Below are 21,797 nucleotides of genomic sequence, written 5' to 3' on the forward strand. Positions count from 1 at the left end.
ATTTCATACAGATTCATATGAAAAGATATACTATTTAATTTCAGCAGTTTATACTGATATATGTTAATAATTAGCAATGTTAACAACAACAACAACAACAACAACAAAGCCTTAGTCCCGAAATGATTCGGGGTCGGCTAACATGAACCATCATATAAAACCGTGAAAATCAAGTCGTGTCAGCGACACAGATTCGCTCCCTCCACTCCGTCCTATCCACTACCATATTTTCCTCAATTTCCAATAAACTCATATCACTCTCGATCACCCTCCTCCAAGTTTGCTTAGGTCTTCCCCTACCCCTCACCACTACATCCCTTTGCCACTCTTCGGTTCTCCTAACCGGCGCATCAAGCGCTCTACGTCTCACATGGCCAAACCACCTTAGTCGGTTTTCTCTCATTTTATTCTCAATAGATGTAACCCCTACTTTTGTCCTAATTATTTCATTACGCACCCGGTCCTTTCTCGTGTGACCACACATCCATCTCAACATACGCATCTCCGCCACCGACATCTTATGGATGTGGCAGTGTTTCACTGCCCAACACTCCGTACCATATAACAATGCTGGTCTAATTGCCGTCCGGTAGAATTTTCCCTTCAATCTATTAGGCATGCCGGGATCACAAAGGAAACCCGTAGCACTCTTCCACTTCGACCAACCAGCTTTAATCCTATGGGCAACATCTCCATCTACTTCTCCATCCGTTTGGATAATAGATCCTAAATACCGGAAGCAATCCGAGGCCTGAACAACTCTCCCATCTAGGGTGATTGTCCCTGCCTCCCTACTCCTACGGCCGCTAAACTTACACTCCAAATATTCTGTCTTACTTCGACTCAACTTAAAGCCTCTAGATTCTAGAGTTTGCCTCCATAGTTCCAACTTCATCTCCACTCCTTCTTTCGTCTCATCAACCAACACAATATCATCTGCAAACAGCATGCACCATGGTATACCATCTTGAAGTGAACTTGTTAGTTCATCCATAACGATGGCAAAAAGAAATGGGCTTAGTGCGGAACCTTGATGCACTCCAATCGTAATAGGAAACTCTTCAGTTTTCCCAACACTAGTACGTACACTCGTGCATACTCCCTCATACATGTCCTTTATGATGTCAATATATTTCCGCGAAATGCCTTTCCTTATCAAGGCCCACCAAAGTACTTCCCTTGGTACCTTATCTTATGACATGAACCATAATATAAATTAGCAATGTTAACAAAATTGAATAAAAAACAACTAAGAATTAACCTTGATAATTTATTAAAAAATAAAAACATGTATATACATAACAAAACATAAGAAGTATCATATAAAAAGAATTTTCATTATCTTGTTCAATAGATAATAATGATTATAGCTTATTAGCATTTAATATATATATATATACACGGATTCATTGATAATAGTTTATAAATTAAACAGATATAAACCAGAACAAAAGATGAAATTATGGGATGAAATTATGGAATGAAATTAAAATTTTATTGCATGAACATATATTTACATAAATTGACAAGAACATATATATACAAGGAAAATAAAAAACAAACCTATATACATAAATATACAAACAGATTAAAACAAAATAAAACTAAACAATCTAAACCAAATTTTCATCCCTTTGAATTGGGATTCTCATAGCCCGGCAACGATCAATCTTCACTTGCACGAAGATCTGTCTTTCTTCCGAAGAAAGAAATCGTGGGCCAACTTGAAAAAAAAATAACTCTCTTGACAAGTCCCTCACTTTCTAGGAATTCATAGTCAAGGATAGGGAATGGCTCTTTATCAGTTCATAGAACCGAAACGGCGCATTTGGTTCCTAAAATAATTCCACATATTATATTCCCGTATCCAATTTTTTTGTCCTTGGAACGTGATGCGGCAACTAATCCCTCCATTAAGAATTTTGAGGAAATAACTGTGTTGCCTTCGAAAATGTCTCCCAAAACATACAAATCTGTATCTTGGACCTTAGATAGCAATCCATATCATTGCTAATCCTGAGTTCATCATTCAAGAATTCGTCCATATACATTAGTCCGACGAACATAGCGTATCGGAATCGATAGTACCGTCTTCCTTTATCATGATTATAAATAAAGAATAGTGCTCCGTAGCGTTCTGACATATCAGTACGCTTGTTGCGTGCAACAACATTTTTCTTGGAATATTTAAGAGAGGTAGTCATGTTCGGAAAAGGTGTTTTGTAACTTTCTTAAAGATTTGAGAAGAAATCAGAATTCTGATAGAGATGAAAATAAATGGGAAGTAAAAGAATTCTGATCTTCTTGAATTATTTATAATGATTCCAGGACAAATCAAGATGTCTGTTGGGATTAAAAAGGTGTAAATTCACACCATTTTTTTTGTTTGTAAAATCCTAATCCAATACTAAAAATGTAAATTCACACCATTTGAACATGAAAAAACTTAATTTTTCGAAATGTACAGCAAGGTGCATGAACTAAAGGAGAAAGAAAGGATACAGGTCAAAAATGACCCGTGTTGCGATCGAGATTGGGGAATCTCGGTCGCGACACGCTGATTCCCTCTTGGGAATCATGCGTCGCTAAAGTTCTGGCGGACCGTCTTGCCCCCCTGGCCTCTAAAATTGTGTCCCCAACCCAATTCGAATTTATTAAGAACCGGAGCATTCACCATTGTATTGCTGCTGCATCAGAAGGAGTCAATGTTCTTGATAGACAGTGTTTTAGAGGCAACATGGCCCTAAAAATCGACATAAAAAAAAAGCCTTTGACACACTAGATTGGTCCTTTTTACTAGCGGTGATGAAAGCATTCGGCTTCTCTAACAAATTTCAGAATTGGATCTCTGTCATTCTCTCTTCTGCTCGGATTTCCATCATAATTGCCGGCTCCCCTAAAGGCTACTTTGGCTGTTCTAGGGGTGTGAGACAAGGGGACCCCCTCTCCCCTATACTATTCGGTATTACTGAAGACTTCTTCACTAGATGGATGCACAGGTTAGAAGCCAACGGGTCTCTTGCGCCCATGCTCTACTCCAGAGGTCAGTCCTTCCCCTCTCATCTCCTCTACGCTGATGACATGATTCTCTTTGCCAAAGCAACCTCACAGAATGCCAGAACTATCAAGGAAATGTTTAGGTTTTATGGAGATATATCTGGTCAACGAGTTGGCTGGAAGAAATCAAATGTCTTTTTTGGTAGCAAGGTCCCGAGCCACAGAGCAAATTCCCTTGCCTCATACTTGGGGATTCGACAAGCCAACTTACCCATGACATACCTGGGTGTCCCGTTGTTCAAAGGCGCACCAAAAGCTCGCCATCTTGGTCCTCTAGCGGATCGTTTTTTATCGGTATTCAGTCATTGGAAAGGGAAACTTCTCTCATTCGCCGGAAGATTGACATTGATCAAGTCTGTTCTAACAGGGGCCCTGGTTCACTCTTTCATGATTTACAAATGGCCAAACTCATTGATAAAACTGCTAAATAAAAGCATACGGAACTTCCTTTGGACTGGTTGTAGAGACACCAGGAAGATGGTTATGATATCTTGGAGCACCTGCTGCAAAAGTATGGCCGGTGGCGGCCTTGGCATTAAACATTTTGGCTCTTTCAATCAATCTCTGCTTGGGAAACTTGGCTGGGAATTTATTCAGGGGAATGGCTTCGTGATTGATTTACTGAAAACCCGTTTCCTCTCTAAATCGGGTCTTCCAAAGGCGATAGTTGGCTCCTCTACCATTTGGTCATCCTGCAAAAACACAATTTCAGAATTGAACTCGCAGGTCCGGTGGTGGATTGGTAGAAACTCGAATCTGAACTTATGGACGGATACCTGGCTTAAACCGACGGTGGCAAACCAAATTAATCTCCCTATGAACTCGCAACGAGTACTGTATAGTAATGTGGAGGATTTTTTGTCGGGCGATACTTGGCAAAATCTGGATGCTCTTCCGGAATCTGTGCAACAGAATGTGATTAACGTTGCCTGTGGTTATGAGGAGGAGGATCGCTGCATATGGGAATTGGACTTATCGGGATGTTTCACCGTGAAAATATATTATGAACATCTAAGCTCCAACACGACCCATGTACCTTGGAAAAGGTTCATTTGGAATGATTTTACTCTGCCTTCTCGCGCGGCAACTAATTGGCGGATCTTAAATGGCGATGCAGTAACCTTGGATCGTCTCCAACTCCGAGGGCTTCATCATCTTGCATCCCGGTGTGAACTGTGTCACACGGATTCGGAATCTGGAAAGAAATCGAGTTCATCTTCGATATTACCCTGGATATGAATGTTAACATGGATATTTTTTATGGCAATCTATTTGCATTTCAGTTTAGCACTTTTGTGGCTGGTCTATGGAAGTTGGCGGTATCTACTAGCTTCTGGATCATATGGTCTTCTCGAAACGCAGCAGTGTTAAAAAATGAGCGCCCTTCAATCCAAACTTTGGTCCGCAAATTGAGATCTTGCATCAGGGAATCAAGCTCTCTCATCACGGGCTCGTGCGGGCACTGACATACCGATATCAGAACCTTGGGCTTGCTTCTTATCCCTCACCGTCCTCCCCCGGCACCAAATATTATCTTTGTCCGATGGGTCTCCCCTCCGACCGGTTGGACGAAAGTGAACACGGATGGTTTAGCACGTGGGGCTCCTGGAGACGCTGGGGCTGGCAGAATTTTCAGGAATTCTCGAGGCTTCGCAAAAGGTTGTTTTGCATTCCCCATCCCAAATTCATATGCTTTCTTAGCAGAACTGCAGGCCGTTATATTCGCCATTGATCTCGCTTGGGAGAGCCAATGGACTAAGGTTTGGGTCGAAACTGACTCTTCCTATGTGGTATCTTTGATGCGAAGTAAATCCCATATGGTGCCTTGGACTATTCGGCAGGCTTGGCTAAAATGCCTCACACAGTGTACCTCCATGGATGTGGTTACAACCCACATCTACCGGGAAGGAAATAGAGCAGCGGACGCGCTTGCTAGCTTCGGAGCAGGCTGCACTGGGATCCAGTGGTGGAGCTCGGCACCTGACTTCTGCACACCTTACATTTTTTTATGACATTTGTAATCTAGCTCATTTACGTTTTAGATAACTCTCTCTTTAGGTTGTAATTCTTTTATTCTTTATTTATATTATTCGGGTTTGTGGCTTGACCTTTGGTGGGGGTGCCGACCTAGTTGGGATGTCCGTCTTCGGCTCAAGCCACTCTTCCTACTTCTATTCAAAAAAAATCTAGGTATAGCCCTTTGTGAATTTAGCCTATTTCTTTGTTTAGCCAAAATCCCTTACCAATTCCACTAGATAAGTTCCTTTGAGCCTATATTCACCCATTTCTTTGATCAACCTTGTTACAAGCCCTTAGCCTTCTTAAATACCCTTTCTCACCCAAGTTAATTGACTCAATTTTGGTTAAAGAATCCTTAGGCACACATCCTTCAAATTTCCATTAGCTACCATTGAAAGGTTATAATTCTAAATAGAAGAAGTAACCCATTCAAAATTGACTCTTTGTCCCCTCTATTCGAAAGAAAAGAAAGAAAAAGAAAGAAAAAATATATGGTTCAAAACCAAATCAAATAAAGTGTAGAGGAAAGGATAAAAGACATTCTTTAATTACTTCCCGAACGGAAATACAAAACAACCTTGAGCTTTAATTATCTCACACATAGCGGAAAAAGTGCCCTTTTTGCAAAAAATTCTAGCTAGTTGAGTCATTGACTCAATTTCGGTTAAAGAATCCTTAGGCACACATCCTTCAAATTTCCATTAGCTACCATTGAAAGGTTATAATTCTAAATAGAAGAAGTAACCCATTCAAAATTGACTCTTTGTCCCCTCTATTCGAAAGAAAAGAAAGAAAAAGAAAGAAAAAATATATGGTTCAAAACCAAATCAAATAAAGTGTAGAGGAAAGGATAAAAGACATTCTTTAATTGCTTTCCGAACGGAAATACAAAACAACCTTGAGCTTTAATTATCTCACACATAGCGGAAAAAGTGCCCTTTTTGCAAAAAATTCTAGCTAGTTGAGTCATTAACTTTTTCCCTAAAATTCCATTTTTCCTACCCCCAAACCTTTAGCCTATGTTACAACCCTTTAAAGACCTATGATCTTGTTTAATTGTAATACGTAATTTCGACCGGATGGATGATGCAATTCCAACGTGACTATTCTGTGCAATAAATGATAAAGTGTTTACCAAATTCATATTCACCCAAACACCTGAGTGCAAGAGCGACCACCTGTGAGCTAGCAATCTTAGTCCTCGCCTTTCGTTTTCGTGAAGTGTTGGTCGATAAAACTAATTAATCAGATTTGGAGATTTTTCTGAGGTTCACTTTGTTTTTAATAGTAACTTGAGTAGTTTGAAACTGTAAAGATTATAAAAGTGCAATGGATCCTTAACTGTATACGGGAGCTATTTGTTGATTTTTCGCTGCTTTTGATTCTTTCTTGCTTGAGGACAAGTAAGATTCAAGTGTGGGGAGGTTGATAGCTCCCATTTTTATAGTGTTTTTAGGATCGTTTTAGTTCGTTTTCACTTTGTTTCCACTCAATTTTAGTATCATTTTGTTATCTTTTAGTTAAAATTAGCAATTTCCGTTATTTATGGCATTTTCTGTATTTTCAGGTGTTTTTAGAACTATTTGAGCATTTCCGAACCAGACCCGAGCCTTTTGGAGCATTTCCGGAAAATTCGGGGACCATCGGAGCACTTCTGGGATTCGTCAGTGACCATTAGAGCAAATTTCGGAAGCCCAGGGACCAAAAGAAAGAAAAACCGGACAATCAGCCCCAATTTAGTGCCTGTCTCGTCGAGACAGAAATCAGTATGGGAAATGACCTATGGGAAATGACCTATCGCAAAAACGCCTCTCCCTTGCTGGAATCTCGAATGTAAAGTCCCAAAAACCCTTTTTAATTATGGGAAATGACCTATGTACCCCCCTGGAGACCTAGGGTTTCTCGTTATGTCTATAAATAACGAGCTAATCTCAGTTCTTCGGGGAGATTAGACAGATTTCATTCTTTAGCTACTTTAAATATATTTCAGCTTTCCAATTTTAATTCAGTTCTTACAGTTTAGCTTTAACTCTTTGAAGAACAAGCTCAAAGGGTGGAGGATTGATCTACCTTGTTTATATTGTAATCAGATGAACGGGTTTTAGCATTTCTTTCTCCTTCCCTTTATCTTTATTTACATTTAATCAAGAATGCCTTCGTTTATTCTCAATTGCATGACTATTATGATTAGTTTGTCTATGAGCTAATCCCCATCCAATCTAGGATGGGGATGAAATTGGTTGAATGATTATGTATGATTAGGGCTTAGGGTTTATTGTATTCGCTTTTGATTAAATCAGATTATGCATGCTTAATGCCTAGATAATGTCAGAAATAGAATTAATGCTAGAATGAGAATCAATGATGATCAACTAGCCTACCTAGTGTAAATAATGTGCTTTAATGCCTATGAACCTGACTTAGATAGGATTATAGATAGATGAAAACCTGAGCACAGAATTGTCTATATGGAATCTGTGTTAATATGACCTCGCTAGAGACCACTAGGAGTAAGGCTTTGTGACTGGGCTACGACTTTAGTCTTAATTGTCAAAAGACCTAATGCTTTGCATGACCTAGGGTATATGCCTAATCAAGCCGTCACCCGAATGCATGTGAATAGGATGGACGAATATTGATCACATTTGTCTTTCTCATTAGGACAATTACCTTCAATCATTAGTAGAGCCTAAACCTGAAGTCCTTTAAACCCATACTTAGGAATTAACCAATGAATTCCCCTTTCTAGGTTGTAACTACCATAAATCACAATCCACCCTGCGGCTTGTTCTGTTTATTGCTTTCCTTAGTTAGTTATTTATTTTACTCGTTTGAAACCAAATTGCTTCTCAACCCTGCTAAATAGATAGATTTACCGATTGAATTAACTAATTAGGATAATAGTCTTTGTATCGATCTTGTGCTTAGCATTATATTACTTGTTTCGATAGGTTACACTTGTCCTATTAACTGCTATATACTTTACGAGCATCAGGGCCGTAGGAATTTGGAGCTTAATGTTGGCCTTCTTCGAGAGAATGACTGGGAACAAGTTGCTCGAGAAGTAAATTGTAGACATAGAACACAGAAAACAATCACCCAGTGTAAGAATAGAATCGACACACTTAAAAAAAATACAAGATGGAGAAATCTAAAGTTGAGTCCTCTAATGGAACGTCGCCCTGGGTTTATTATCAGGCGTTGGATTCTTTTATTCGACCTAAGGTTGAAACCTTAGGTCGAATAAAAGAATCCAACGCCTGATAATAAAACTAAAGCGACGTTCCATTAGAGAACTCAACTTTAGATTTCTCTATCTTGTATTTTTTTTTAGCGTGTCGATTCTATTGTTACACTTGGTGATTGTTTTCTGGGTTCTATGTTTACAATTTACTTCTCAAGCAACTTGTTCCCAGTCCTTCTCTCGAAGAACGCCAACATTGAGCTCCAAATTCCGACGACCCCAAACTTCAATGAGAGTGAAGCTAGCTTCGTCACTCTAGCAATCTTCATGGATAGACAACCCCCGGGAGCAAGAGGGCAAGGACGGAGTTGGATTGTCGATATGAATTGTTGAGCCGAGAGAAGGTTAGAGAGAGCAAAGGTAAGGTTAGAGAGTAAGAGAATGTTTAGCAGAGAGAAGGTTAGAGCATCTCTGGCCAAATATAAATAAGGGAAACGGGTGGGAGCCTATTTTGAATTGATTGTGTCCAACAGAGAGTATATGACTATATTTTTTTTTTTGAGAAGTTATATGGCAATAATTTTGAATTTAGGGAAATATTATATTATTCACATTAGAATCAATCAGAGATTATATGGCAATAAGTTTGATTAAATAAATTTGAATTTAGGGAAATATTATATTATTCACACTTTGATTTGATTCTAATGTTGGAATATAGATTCTCTAGGAATAGGACGAAAGTCAGAAGCATACTCTGGCATTGATTTTTTTGGAATGAGAACCAGGGTAGTTTCATTAATTTCATCAGGAAATTGCCCAGCATTAAGCCATTGTAAACATGATTCTGTCACTCTTCCGCCTACCACATTCCAGAACTTTTGACAGAAACAAGGATTGAACCCATCCGGTCCGGGGCTTTTATCCGGGTGCATTGAGAAGACTGCTTCTTTCACCTCTGCAACTGTAAATTTCTTTGTAAGGCTTTCATTATCAGCCCTTGTCGGCTTACTAGAGATATTGTCCAGCATGGCATTCTCCTAACTTTGATCAGAGGTAAAAATATTTTGAAAATAGTCGGTCAGTACCTGATTTAATTCGCTACCCCGTTCGTGCCAGGCTCCATCAGTACCCTTCAATCTACTCAGTATATTCTTTTTTCTTCTTGTCGTGGCAGCCAGGTGGAAATACTTGGAATTAGAGTCTCCATCCCTAAGCCACATTTGCTTCGCTCGTTGCCTCCAATAGGTTTCTCTCTGCAAAAGAATCTCGTCAAGCTCTTTTTTGATGAATTATTTCTCAAATTGACCCAATTTATCACCATTAGGGATAAAATTGCTCTTAGCTTCCAACGTTAGGAGTAAAATTGCACTATTTTAGACGTTAGAGGGTAAAATTACTCATGACCTAAATTGTTAGGGGTATTTTTGCACCTTACCCATAATCAAAATATAACTATAGACAATAGAGAATGATTTTTTTCATATAACATGGGATAGAATATGAGTTTATACATCGTATACTACCAAACATTGTTGATCAACAAAACAATGTTATTTCTTCAAATCCTACATATTATTTGTTTCTCTACATCTTTAAACTTTATTTTGTTTCTTCAAAACGTACTCATTCTTTTTTATTTCTCCGACTCTTTAATCTCTATTTTGTTTTTTTGCGGCTTATGCTTGCTTAACTAATACTAAAATGAAAGTTTTTGAGTCTAGATTACGTCTAGCTCAAAGATTAGGAAGACTTGAGATATCACCAATACTTATTATTTCCATACAACACGCTATAGACGCTTCCATTGAAAGCTCAATTGAGTAAATTACCCCGTACCATAGCCATCACAACAATATACAATTATCCTTTTGAGGGGATTGTATATTGTTGTAGCTATAGTATGAGGTAATTTACTCAATTGAAATTTCAACCCACGCATCTATAGCGTGTTGTATAAAAACAGTATCTCTTAGTAAGAATCCAAGCATTCCTAAACTTTGAGCTAAGCATAGTTTAAACTCAAAATCTTTCAATTTAACATACGACTAAACATAAAAACAAAAGAGAAATTAAATAATTAGAAAAAAAATAATGAATAAGACTTGAAGAAAAGACTAAAAAAAAATACTATACCATGCTATATCAAAAATTAATATGAGAAAATGAGTGAGGGCTAAAGGTTAATATAAGCCTCAAATTTATCAAAAATATTTTTTCGTTTTTAACGAATTTTTGCATTACCAAATCGGTCTATGTGAAAATTACTATTAGTTTGAATAGAAATATTAATATAAAAATACATATTTAAATAAAAACAAGTAAATGGTTTTAATAGTTTTCTAATTCCTAAAATATAGGTGCATATTATTTGCGAAGGAAATTTCATTATTAAAAAATGATTGGTTTTCATTAAATTTATAAAAAATAGATTAAAATATTTTTATTAATAATTAACCGAAAGTTATAAATAAAATAAGATAATCAATTGAAAATAAAATTACCATAATTTTTTGGTTAGGGGTTTTAATAAAATTACCATAATGATTAAACTAATAATTTTTAAATTTAATTATTTATTTAAGACTCTAAAATATAAATTATAGAATTAAAAAAAAAATTATTCAACATGAATATGAACTCTAGAATCTAAAATATAAATTCTAGATTTTAAAATCCTAATTTCTCTAAAAAAAATCAGCTAGTTTATTTTTATTTTTTTGGTAGGAAAGGAAAGAAAAAACAAAACAAAACAAAGCGGCTTAACCCAAGATCAGGGAAAGCTGACCCCACCAAATCATCCAAGATGGAGGAGAAGAAAAGGTTGAGAGACCCAACATCCTTTTATGACCTTCAACCGTGAGATGATCGAGTAGCGGACCGTCTCACAGTTGAAGGTCATAAAAGGATGTTGGGTCTCACGACATTTTCTTCTTCTCCATTGTTCATTTCGTCCCTGATCTTGGATGATTTGGTGGGGGCCAGCTTTCCCAGTCTGATCCCGGATTAAGCGACTTTGTTTTGTTTTTTCTTCCCTTTCCTACCAAAAAAAACTAGCTGATATGATTTAATAGAAGAGAGAACAATTTCGTATTTTCAGGATATGAAAAAAAGTATTTATAGAATTTTAAATTTTATAGAATGATAATTTGAAACAACATAAGCATGAACAGTATTTGCAGAATTAAATAGCTGCTTTTTTGGACCAAGAAAATTAATCTAATTGTTCAATTAGAATCAAAATCTAATGAACAAAACTATAAAATGGATCTGACAGCGGATTTCCTCATCGGAACCTCAATTTCCCCCAAATCAAATCAGAATCGAAAAATTAAACGAAAGAAGGAGAGATCGCTCAGGTCAGCATCGAAAAACATTGATTTTGTAATTTACTATCCCTACCTGATAACCTGATAGACGGCAGAATGATTTTGATATTTCCAGGAAATAAAAATCTAATGAACGAAACTATAAAATGGATCGGAATATGAAAATGGAGAAGGAGATCCTCATCGCAACCTCAATTTTCTCCAAATCCATATACTCCAGAAAAAAAACAAATCAGAATAGAAAAATTAAGTGAAAGAAAAAATAGAAGATCACTCAGGTCAGCAGGAATATGACACGCAAACCTGATATGATTAATCTAATTATTCGATTAGAATCAAAATCTAATGAACGAAACTATAAAATGGATCGAAATATGAAAATGGAGAAGGAGATCCTCATCGCAACCTCAATTTTCTCCAAATCCATATACTCCAGAAAAAAACAAATCAGAATCGAAAAATTAAGCGAAAGAAGAAGAGAAGATCGTCATCACAACCTCAATTTCCTGAGTTTTCAGTGCGATCTTCCTTCTGAAAGTAAATAACTAAAATTGCAAAACAGAAAGAAAATGGATACCAAATTGACAAAGACGATGAAGAAAACATAGACTAGCGGCTGGAACGAAAGAAAGGAGTGAGCAGCTATTTTATTTATAGAAGAGTGAGTAGGGTTTTACAACGCAATAACAAGATAAAATTTTGTTGGGCTTCTATTCAATGTAGCCCAAACTATAAAAGTCCAACCCATTGACTAATTATGGGAAATCTACGAGAAAATTTAAATTTTATTATTTATCTACAGTTTTGTAGATAATTAATTTTAGGGTAAATAATTATAAGGTCTCTGTGTTTTTACTTAACACGCTAGTAGGTCCATCATATTATTATAAAGTCCTTACGTTTTATCTTAATCAACTCTTTAGTCCCTTTATTTATTTTTATACATAAAAGTACAAAATTATCCCTAATTATACAAATAAATAACTTCTCATTCTTACAAAAGCCACTTTTATAATTTTATATAGCTATACTCCTATTTTGATAATTTTTTACAATATTTGTTATTCATTTTTTTAATGAATAAGTTCTACACTACTAAATTAAAATTTATTGTTATATGAAAATTAATAAAACAATTAACTAATAGTGGAAAGATTATTATTATGAAGAAAAAAACATAAAATAGGAAAAATAGATATTTTATTATTAAAGCATATAAAAAAGGGTAATTTTTGTATTTTAAATTATATTTAGTCTTATTTAACCATTCACTTAAATATAAGGATTAAAGAGTTGACAAAAATAAAAACCAAAGGACTATATAATTATTTCTAAAAACATATGGACTAATTAGTTTATTATGTAAAAACACAGGGACCATATAATTATTTACCCTTAATTTTAATTATATCATACCTAAGAAAGAATATTGACAGTTACCTTCCACTATCCATTTTGCCCATTCACGTTTTTTAAAACTTATTCTGCTATTTATAAGATAAAAATTTACACTTTTTTTTATAGAAAAAAGTTTAGGTAAGGGTAGGTCTACCCACTCCCAAGGTCAGGGCAAACCATAGACCTCGATGAAGGTTTACAGCGGAATTTACAGATCACCTACTAATGAAGGCTAAATTTTGACGAAGTGGGGAATCGAACCTCAAACCTATCAAGCAATGGTTCAAATCATATGGATTTTAATAACCATGCAGTATTTGGCCATTCATCGTTAGATCTACATTTGTTATAAAATTTTAAGGTAGAGATTCAAATCATTATAACACTTCGATTTAATAAGTCGAGATCTAACAGTCATATGAACATTGTTGATTATTATCAATAGACCTTTTTTTTCTTTTTACAGAATTTTTCACCAATACTATATCTTGATTAAAAATAATGAAGTCTTGAGGAATATTTCTTGGAAATATTATTTACACGTGGATCAATGTCACTCTTCAAAACCGAAAGATTCGCAAGGACTGTTTGATCAAGAGAAATACATATTCTCTGAAGATACGAATGACACCTTTCAGCCACGTGTAAGAATCATTTCTGAAAAACATACAAATAAACTTCTAAAATATAACTCCATGGTTTGAGATAATGGAACCAAGGGCATTATGAAAGTAAGGAAGCATTACAAAAAAAAAAGATTTTCTTCTACCACTAATTAACTTTCTTATATTAACTTTCTTATATGTTTAATTACGTTTTATCTAATTTTAATTTTTATATTTTTTAAAGAATAAAAAACAATATTAATAATAAAATTATATATAATGTATTTTTAATTAGAAATAAATAATCAATTTTATAATAATTTAGTATTATAATTTAAATATATCGTTTATATAATATCTATTTTACGTGGTAATTGTTATACATGCATTGTTGAGTTTCTAATTTATTAAATAATAATTGGTTAAATGAAATATAAGTTAAATAGTTATTAATGTTTTTTAACCTAATGCGTAAAATTATAATTTATGAAAATTTTCAAATTAATTTTTACACAATATTTTAGTACAAAAATATTTTTTATATAATTTATCTGATTGCTTGGTTCAAGATTCGTTAGACACCTTTTAGGAGGATTCTCTTGCAATTAATTTTTTACGTATACTAAGACTCAAATTCAAGATCTTTAGTTTAAGAGACTTGATGTCTTTTACCAATCAACTCAATATTAATTGGTAATTAGGATATGTGGAACAGTGATCCGAGCTCTCTTCGTGGAGTTCCGAGCTCCTCGGGGGTCATCTCTGTGCGGGGAGCGGTCCCTGGGAACACTCCGACGATCAAGACAGTTAGATATTCAAAGGGGATTTATAAAGGAAATATTCAAGAAGATGTGGGGTTACCCGGAAGGTTAATTCAAGAAGTCCTCCCCCTCCCCTTCCCTTGTTAGGGGTATTTATAGGAGATTGGTGTGGGCTCCCGGGCCCTTGGGCCTATTCTTGGGCCGGGAAATATATATATTCTGAATCATGTAGTCCCCCCCCCGCGAACAGGTATGTCGAGCATTTCATGCGATTTAGCTATTTGAAGGCCTGGAGTTGATGTGGTTGTGTTTTTCGACATGGTAGAAGCGGATAGCCGATTGTTTCGATTATGAGGAAGACCCCTAAACTTTCTTGCTTCTTGATTTAGGGGTTACAGTTGTAGCACTGAATACGATAGTTATTGTCCCATGCATGCGCCGCCATATGTATTGAAAATGGTGTTTTGTCGGCGCTGTCACTTTATGCTGTGATTATAAATAGTGGAGAAAAGGCTTCCCCTTCTCTTTTGCTTGCGATTTTATTTGGGGGCTTCTCTTGTATCTGGAAATATCTTGAAGCAAAAAATCTTCCTATCGTACTGCGGAGTTCGTTTGTTCGGATTTAGAAGGTGCCTGGTAGCGCAACGTCCCTCGTATCGTCCGGTGGAGCTTGCCTCTAGCCGTGTCTTGTTTTGCCTTCGTCGGAGGTCAGTTAAACCTTGCTTTTTCTGCTTTTCCTTTGCTTTTCTGTTTTCTTTGGGGAGAGAGATTATGTCAGAGGGTTCTTCCCGGTGAGCCTTCAGACGTTTGCCACCTGTTACTCCGGGTGACTTTATTCTTCGTGACGCGTCGCGTACTCGCTCGTCGAAACGGAGGAAGCTGACCGAGTCGGAAGGGGAAAGTAGCTCTCCTGCTGTAAAAGTGAAGAAGAGAAAGGCGGTTGTGGATAGGGCTGCCCCGAGTTCGGAGAGACCTGCTGGCGGCGTTCGGCCTGGTGTGTTGGAGGTTGTTGTGACTATGCCGGATAACTTGATAACGCTGACACGTCACCTGGGCACTTTGTACGAAGAAATGAGGTCTAAGATATGGACGAGGCAGGCGGGTGCATCGGGCACCGATGGTAGGCGTTTCGAGCGGGCGAACCGTCCGAGAAGACCCGAGTCATTTGCTGTCGAGGACGCTCATAGTATAATCGTGTCCGCAGACTTGGCGTCGATCTCCGCGGCATATCGGATAGGGCAGCCGTTGTAGGTGCCGCGGCCTCGCCCGGACGGACCGGGGGGTGGACACCGTTGACGACAGATGCTGTGATTGGCACCGAAAGCAACCAATCACGGAATCAAGCTGCTTGGCAGGACCGGAGCCTGGAGTATGGAAGAGTCGCCACCCACGAATGGGAAAATGAACACCGATCCCTTGCGGGAGACCCGTGAGGGTTCGGGAAACTTAGGTACTAGCCGAGAAGGCTAGCTCCTTTCCGGAGAAAGGCTACCAGGCACCCCGACATCACCCGGTTATGAACCACCGACCTCCTACTTAGCATGTTAGGCGATAACGGACTAATCGTATATTTCTTTAAGTTTAAAATTCATTTGAAACCTTTTCTTTCTCGCTTTGAAAACCGTTTTGAGCATGTTATTGAAAGCCATTTTATTAAAGAATCACCCATTTTGCATGAATTAAAGCGTATAGGAGAGAGGGGGATAGAAGAAAGAATTGATTTATTCACAGTGTGATTTATGCTTCGATTTATATGTTATTTCTACGCTAATCTCATTCCCCAAAAATGAGTTTTTATTTACACGGTTCGTACCTTAATCGCCGTTGAAACGATTTAGGTACGTTTCAAAACCCTGTTAATTTACATGATGTCCACTCGAATCGCCGTTGGAACGACTCGAGCATTTGAAAACGTTTGAACAAGAAATTTTAACAAAAAAACGTGATTAAGCATACAAGTCTATTTATCTTTGTACAAAAACCGTTTAGTTGGGAAAACGATTCAAAAATCTATTATTTACAATTAAAAGATGATTTTAATTACAAGGTTCGCTTAATCCGTCGTTGGAACGAATTAAGGTTTTAAAACGTGATATTTGAGAAATCGTTTGAAAAATGATAAGGAATTAGAAAGAAACTTTTTAATCACATTAGGAACCTCTAGAAACCATTAGTTTAAATAATCAAGTTAAAATCTCTTTTTTGTGGTTTATTTTCCCCTTTTCACTCAATTTACTCCTCACTTAAACATAATCACAATAATGAACCAATTAAACCAAAATTCACCAAGTAAAACCCATTTAAAATATTGATAACATTGTGATATTATCCCAAGGATCAAAAGGGATATTCGCCTAAGGAACGCCACGTGTTGATCACCTAAAACGGGAATACCACGGCGTATGGAAACAAAGAGATCCGGCGGGCGGATCTCCAAGGACTCACCAAAAGAGACTCGCGGGCGAACCTATGAGGCGAATCTCCATAAACACTCAATCCGCCATTAGAACGGCTGGGCCGATCTAGCAGTAAAGACCATTAATGAGCTATCAATTAGCTAACCGCCAACTTAAGGGTAACCTGTAACCGCCATTAATGGGACATTAATGGAGACTTTCTAGTTGCTAGAAGTTACAACTTCATGACTATATATAGCCTATGTCTCAGGCTATCAAGGTACATATTCACTTACCCTTTGTCAATTCAGTTTGCTCTCTTGTTCTTCCTTACTGACTTTGGCATCGGAGCTTCCCCCCGTCGAACCCAACGACGTCCCCACAGGGACGGAAGCTGATCGGAATTTCTCGACAAGTCATCAATTGGTGCGGTGAAGGTGGAATCCTTAATCAAATAAAGGGTTTTTCGTTCACTTTAAAAGGACATGGCAAATGGGGAACCGAACCCCACATCGGGGGAAGAAACACCATTAGTAACACCATCAAGCCAACCTGTAACTAGTGCTGGTCGTGCTAATTCAAGTGCTCCCACAACACAAGCTGAAGGTAGTGTGCCACCAGACGCATTCATCAACATGTGTGCAGAAGCAATAGAAAGGGAGTTTGGCCCTGAGATGGGTAATCGCCTACGGTCATTCATGATCATTCCTCCGTTCTGGAGCATGATGCCCACGTCTACGGTATCTTCATGGCCCCAGGCGACTATAGGATCAAACGCCCTCAATTCTTCATTTCTCCAAGCTCATAATACAAAATCCCTGGTCACTTCCACGGCAGCGCTTGGGGACCGACCGCTCAATCGGGAATTATTCCCTGCTGGCGCAGGAGGAAGTCAAAGGAACGATCAAACTCTTCCTGGCGGGTCTGCAAGCCAGGGGATAAACCTGGGCGGATCAAGTATCCCAAGGCGGCCATGGTCGAATCTCTCCTTGGGTGGATCAGAAGGGCGAAGGCACAAAAAGCGTAGAAAAGAGAAAAGTAGACGGTCCGAATCACCTTCGCCTTGGAAATCGAGATCCTCCCGTAAGGGTAGATCACCCCCATCTACTAGACGTAGACAGAGCAAAAGGCCAATAGAGACACCACGTTCGAATAGGCCACCACCACCGCCACACCAAGGAGATGATAGGCACCTTCCTTTAGGAGGCCATGGAGGGGGTAATGATCAAGCTCCCCCGGGCGGACAGGGAGGAGGAGGTGGAGGTGGAGGAGGAGGCGGGCGTGGAAACGGAGGCGGACGTTCACCATCGGATCCATCTTCTGGATCCAGCTCTTCATCTTCTCTAAGTAGATCTCCACGGAGAGGACGCCCAAGGGCGGGTACGGAGAATTTTGATGATAGAGTTCGAGCTGCGGTGCTCCGCATGAATGAGGAGAATGCCAGGCATAATCCATTCGCCAATCGTGATTCGCCCTTTACGGCTTGGATCGAAGCAGAGGAAACGGATAGGCATTTTAAAATACCTAATCTCCCAATATACACAGGTGCTGACAACCTAGAGGCCCATGCCAGAAAATATCGAATACTGCTTCGTCTTAACCGTGCAACGGAACCGGTGCTATGCAAGATGTTTATTACCATGTTAGGAGGTCCCGCTTATGACTGGTTCCAATCTTTACCTCCTGGATCGATAGACAGTTGGGATCAACTAAGCAGGGAGTTTTGTGCTAAATTCGCCGGATGTATCCCTCCAGTGGTTAAGTCGCGGAAGCTTTTTGAATTAAAACAGAAGGCGAACGAATCCCTTCGAGAGTATGTAAACAATTTTAACAAATTGTGTATACAAATTGTTGATGTGGATATCTCCATGGCAGTGGAATCTCTGGTAAAGAACACAACATGTAAGAGTTTGCAGGAGGATCTAATTCGAAAGAAGCCCAGCAGCATGGCAGAATTGATGGAACGCTGCAAAGACTTTATGGAGGTGGATGATATCCGCCGAGAATCAGTTTCTCCGCTCAAAAAGGATAAAGGCGAATCTCGCCGTCAGGAGAGGGAGAAAGATAAGTACCAAGATTCATCCTCTAGAGGTCGGCGAAGAGGCTCTAAGAACAAATCGGCATTTGTTTCATCATTTACGCCACTCAATGCCTCTAAAAGTGAAGTGCTCATGTGGATCGAGAACAGTCAGCATAAATGGAGCATTTCATACCCCGAACCAAAAGGGGGGAGTACACTAACACTGGGAAAAATCCCAAAAATTATTGTAACTATCACAGGAAAAATGGCCATGACACAGATGCATGCTGGGAGTTAGCCCGGGAAATAAAATGTCTCATCGAGAGAGGCAAATTGGATCGGTTCGTCCAAAATGATGGCAAGAATGGAGATGGTGATAGATCCAAAGATGACCCGAAGAAGAAAGGAAAAGGGACCATCAATGTCATAGCAGGCGGACCTGGGTACCAACCTGTACTGAAAAAGGCAAAGACCATCGCTCTTGACAGGGCATCACTTAATCGCCCTTTTGCAGATGTTGGCCCAGAGATCTCTCCTCATGCGGATGCCTTGGTCATTACTATGATGGTGAAAGGCTGGGAGATGAAAAGAGTGATGATCGATACTGGGAGTTCGTGCAATGTCATCACAAGGGGAGCATTTGCCAAACTAATGGTAGACCCAATCTAGGTGGAAACCACCGTAATGGACATCTTGGGAGTGACAGGACACACCATTCGTACAAAAGGCCAGGTAACATTAGATTGTGAGTTAACAGATGAAGAACAAGTCTGGAAAGGCGATCTGGAATTCTCTAGCTTGGATGGCCAGTTGGCCTATAATATTATCCTTGGGCGACCCTTTATCTCCGAAGCGGCGGCCCTTATCTCCATACGCCACTTAACTCTTTACATCCCCACGGCCAAGGGAGGTGTAATGATCAGAGGAAGTCAAAAGGTGGCTCAGGAGACATATTCGGCATCGCTAACGATTCGCCCCTAGTCAAAGGAAGAAGACGAAGAAGAACTCGTCACAATGGCCTTAGGTGAAATAGAAATGTACCTCATAGCGGATGAAAAGCATGTACGGATGGCGAAAGGGCTCAAGGGAGAAATTAAAGAAGCAATCACCAAGGTTCTCCATGAAGCAGAAGATGTCTTTGCCTGGAAGGATGAGATCCTCCCTGGGATTAGTCCAGATGTTATCACTCACAAACTCAACATCGATAAGAACGCGGTTCCGGTTGCCCAAAAACGGAGAAACCATGGCCTTGAAAGATAGAAGGTGATAGAGGAGGAAATCACCAAACTCCAGCGGGCGGATGCCATTAAAGAGGTACTTTATACACAATGGTTGGCGAATGTAGTTCTAGTGAAGAAAGTGGGCGGATCATACCACATGTGTGTTGACTTTACAGATCTCAATAAAGCTTGTCCAAAGGACAACTACCCTTTGCCGTGTATCGACATCCTCGTAGATGGAACCGCAGGACACGCTATGTACTCCTTCACAGATGTAAAGTCAAGTTATCACCAAATCCCAATGGAGCCTTCAGATAGAATCAAGACCTCGTTCGTGACTCATCAAGCCACTTATTGCTTCAAAGTCATGCCCTTTGGGCTTAAGAACGCAGGTGCAACCTATCAACGGATGATGAACAAGATATTCGTGGAAAGCAAAGGTGATAACTACTCCGTCTATGTGGATGACATGATCATCAAGAGCACCACTGTGGAAAAGCATGCAGATGATGTAAGGGAGGTACTGGGCATACTCCGACGTCACAATATTAAACTGAACCCGGAAAAATGTACCTTTGGTGCAACATATGGAAAGTTCTTGGGATTCATGATTAGCGAGAAAGGAGTGAGCCCAAATCCTGACAAGATTAAGGCCGTTCTGGAGATGCAAGCGCCACGGAACATCAGGGAAGTGCAACGCCTTAACGGGCGGATCGTAGCCTTGGGCAGGTTTATCTCCTGTTCACCCCGTAGATGTCAGCCCTTTTATGAGGTGATCAAGAAGCAAAAGGCATTTGAGTGGAATGAGGATTGCGAAAAAGCTTTCGAGGGAATCAAACGGTTTCTCACAGAACCGCCCATGATGAGCCGACCCCTGAAAGGTGAGAATCTCTACATGTATGTCTCGGTTACAGATAAAGTTGTTTGCACGGTCATGATAAGGGAAGAGGATGGCCAGCAGTATCCAATCTATTACGTGAGCAAAGTATTAAAGGATGTTGAAACCAGATATTCCAAGCTTGATAAAATGGCGTTGGCTATTGTCACCACGACAATCCGCCTTAGGCCTTACTTCCAGGCTCATACTGTTATAGTTCGAACAAATATACCAATGAGGAAGGTATTACAAAAGCCAGAGACTTCAGGGAGATTGATGGAGTGGGCAATCCGCCTTGGAGAATTTGATGTACGATACGAGAGCAGGTCAGCCTTAAAGAGTCAAGTCTTGGCAGACTTTGTGAATGAATTCACTGAAGAAGGGGTGAATCTCCCTAAATCTCAAGTCGAAGAATGGACGATGTACACAGATGGAGCCTCCTCAGCGGATGGAGCTGGTATAGGCATCGTAATCACAGGTCCTCAATATATAAAACTACGATACGCAACAAAATTGGATTTTATTGCAACCAACAATGCAGCGGAGTACGAGGCCTTAATATTAGGACTGCGTCTGCTGAAAGAAATCACTCCCGAGCGGATCGTGATCTATAGTGACTCCAAGTTGATGGTCAACCAGGTGATCAAAAATTACGAAGTAAAAGATGACGTTTTGGCCAAATACGTTGCTGAAGTTAAAAAATTGCTGGATCACCTTAAAGCCAAAGAAACTAAATGGGAGTTGATCCATGTACCTCGCGGATCAAACACAAAAGCGGATCATCTAGCTAAAATGGCTTCCAGCAAGGAGAACTGGGCGGAACCACAATGTCCGTTCGAAGTTAAAGCAGCTCCGGCCTTCGCCTCGGAGGAAGTATCCCTACTCACGACAGTAGAAGGTGATTGGAGGTCGACCATCCGCTAGTATCTGT

The 21,797-nt window shown here is 39.1% G+C and overlaps 1 long non-coding RNA gene across 2 annotated transcripts; it reads right to left on the reverse strand.

The window, feature by feature from the left end:
- Nucleotides 1-8,420: 8,420 nt before the first annotated feature.
- On the reverse strand, nucleotides 8,421-12,228 carry LOC136230380 (uncharacterized). Of its 2 annotated transcripts, none has more exons than XR_010689360.1 (3): nucleotides 12,167-12,228; nucleotides 9,349-9,516; nucleotides 8,421-9,224 (listed from the first exon to the last, which is right to left on the reverse strand). It is a non-coding gene; the product is annotated as an uncharacterized lncRNA (long non-coding RNA). The 2 variants fall into 2 exon arrangements; XR_010689359.1 differs by having other exon boundaries at nucleotides 12,087-12,193.
- Between the last annotated feature and the right edge of the window lie 9,569 nt (nucleotides 12,229-21,797).

This window comes from Euphorbia lathyris, chromosome 5 (genome assembly GCF_963576675.1).
Source record: "Euphorbia lathyris chromosome 5, ddEupLath1.1, whole genome shotgun sequence".
NCBI lineage: Eukaryota > Viridiplantae > Streptophyta > Magnoliopsida > Malpighiales > Euphorbiaceae > Euphorbia > Euphorbia lathyris.